Raw genomic sequence first — 2,826 nt, forward strand, 5'->3', positions numbered from 1 at the left:
GCGCTGCCCGAGGACTGCTGCGGCGGGCCGAGCGCTGGCGGCGGCGTGAGCAGCGGGGCTCTCAGCTGCGGGAAACGCTCCGGAGCCCGGGAACATGGTCCCCGCTCGCTAGTGGCGGCGGCGGCGGCGGCAGCAGCAGCGGGGCCCCTGCGCTCGGCGCCCACGGTCTCCTCCTCGCGCCGGGCTCGTGGTGTTGCAGGCAGCAGCCACGCAGACTGCTCTCTCATCCTTTTGTCCTTCAGTCAGAACGTGAATGTACTGCTGACGCATACTGTTCTGGGGAGAAGATTAGCGTGATGCAGTGCTCTTATGTGCGAACACCGCTCCCCCTCCGCCGCCTGCCCTCGAGGGGTTAACGCCGGCGCCTTCCAGCGCCGCCGCCGCGCAGCCCGGCTCCGCGCCTCCGTCCCACTTCCCCCTCCGTCCTCCCTCCCTCCCTCCCTTCCTTCCTTCCTTCCTCTCTCTCTCTCCCCCACCCCGGGCCGCTTCCTCCCGCCCCCTCTACACGAGGGTAGCGGGCTGGCGAGCGAGCGAGCCGGAGTGAGCGTCAAGTGAGGGGCCGCGCAAGTCGCAGGCGTTAGTAGCTATTTTGGTCCGGTCGGTCCGAGGGAGCCGCCGGGTGGCAGCTGATAGGCTGGAGCGGGCGCGGGGCTGCTGAGGGAGAGACTGCGCCGCCCCCACCCCTCGCCCCGCACCTGGTCGCAGAGTACCCCCCTGCACCCGATGAGGTGGGTTCAGGGGCCAGGAATCCAGAGGCGCGGCGGCCCACGGCGGGGCTACTGCATTTGGCCGGCCTCCCGCCTGGACCGCGTCATCCTCACCCCCGCCGACTGCTGACGGGGCGCCGGGCCGCGCGGCCCCGCTGCGTACGCGGAGTTTGGAGCTGCACGGTGGGGACGTGGGGGCGGCTGGGGACCAGAAGACCAAGAGTCTGGGTTGCGCTTACAGCCCTGTGCTGCTGCAGAGGCCTCTCAATCCTGCCTCCTCCCTCGCAGATTTCCTCACCCCTCTTGGGCTTTAACTAGGGCTTTAAATGATAGTTTTCTTAATGAGGGTTGCGGGGGAGGCAAACAGTGGAAAGAAAGACCAAGTGCGAGGAGCTGGGGAGTGACAACGGCGGCAGAAAGGATCGAGGTGAACTCCCAGAACCCAGGGCACAACCCGTTCATTCACAGGAGCCTCAGCTGCTGCTTCTCTCTCTCCACAACCTTAACCCCTTTCCCCTTCCAGTTCCAGAGGGTGGGGTCTTAAACCTTTTGCCCCATGAGCGTCGCCTGGTACTCCCTGCGAACCTCGCAGCAATCCGCCCCTGTTTCTGGTGAGGGTCAGACGCTGGGGCGTTTGACAGACCAGTGTAGAACTGGACTAGGTTAGCCTTTTCCCAACGCAGGAAAAAAAAAAGAAAAAGCAACCCCTTTCTCTGCCTAGTGGGTTGGGGCCATCTGTGGCTAAGCCGTGGGAAGCCAGTCTGGTAGAATTTGGCATCGGTTTAGTATTGCTTCTTTTCGAGGGCTGTCTCCAGACTCCTCCCCCGTCCACCCCTGTCAAGTTTGCTTGTTAAACCTTCATCACCTGTCCATGGGTTATTGCTTAGGAACCTGGAGGTCCTGGATTTCTCAACTTTCCACACCCCTATCTCTGCTGCCAGTAACTTGGGTCTCCTTAAATATGCCAGGGAATTCTTGAAGTCCTGGAAACAGTTCCACTGTAGGGAAGCTGGATTCCCCATTGTTTACCAAGCCCTTTTTATTTTGTGTTTACGGTCAGTAACAATGTTAATAGTTAACACATTGCTTAGGGTCACACAGTAAGCGGGAGAGCAGGATTTGAACCTTGGCAAAGCTCAGGTATCCAGTAACTTAGGCCCGGAAGTGATTCCCTAGAGTTTTTGCCCAGTTGTTGAGAACTCAGGTTTCATTCATCCACTGTAACAGTCATTTACTGGGACATTTCATGCTGTCTACTACACTATGGATGTGTGTGTGTAACCTTATCTATTCTTCATTTACCCAGTGAAGTAATTGCCACAGTTGTCCCCATTTACAGATGGAAGTACTGAGCTCAAGTAAATAGTATGTTCAAGTCATATACCCAAATAGCAGTGGTGCCAGGATTTCAGTTCGGTCTTCAGACCCCGAGCCCAGTGTTTTCATAACTGTAACAGAAATGTCCAACGTGTCTACTCTGCATAGTGTAAATGGGTAAAAAAAATGTTCAGTGAAGGGTACATGGGAGAGAAATAGAACTATGGGTAGGAGAGGGGAGAATGAGGAAATAGATCTTTTATTTAACTTGTTTCATTAACAATGACTGATCAAAAGAAAGAATGAGAGAAATGGAGGTAAATCGAGCCCTGATACTCAGGGTTTTGTCTGGGCTCTTTAGCACCTTTTTGCTTTCTTGACTAAAGCCCCATCTATACATCATCAACTTCAAACTGAACACTACCATCTTATATATAGAACCAGGAAATGTAAACCTAGCCTGACAGGGATCTGTGGGAGAGAATCAGAAACTTGCTGATGAGAAATTCCTCTCCCTACTACAGCTGGCATCCAGCTGATAAGAATGCCAGAGGATGCCCGGGCCAGGGTCTAGATGGCACACTGGAGTATGTCTGCACCTCCCTCCTCAGACAAAAGAGGGGCTCTGGCTGGGCTGGTTTCCTGCCAGTATAGGCAAACTCAGGGCCCATCTATTCAGCTCCAAGCCCAGCAAATGAAAGGTTTTGCCCCCCCCCCCATACTGTGTGGATGGAAAGGTGGGCTACCTTGGATTAATCCAATATTTAGTAATGAGGTTGTCTCCCAGTAATATTTGTGACTG

At 55.3% G+C, this 2,826-nt stretch overlaps 1 protein-coding gene across 2 annotated transcripts in view; it reads left to right on the plus strand.

Moving 5' to 3' along the window:
- The window catches only part of SND1 (staphylococcal nuclease and tudor domain containing 1), a 417,018-nt gene that overhangs the window by 344,186 nt on the left and 70,006 nt on the right, over nucleotides 1-2,826 (plus strand). The gene's annotated exons all lie outside the window — the stretch shown is intronic.

This window comes from Pteropus vampyrus, unplaced genomic scaffold (genome assembly GCF_000151845.1).
Source record: "Pteropus vampyrus isolate Shadow unplaced genomic scaffold, Pvam_2.0 Scaffold33, whole genome shotgun sequence".
NCBI lineage: Eukaryota > Metazoa > Chordata > Mammalia > Chiroptera > Pteropodidae > Pteropus > Pteropus vampyrus.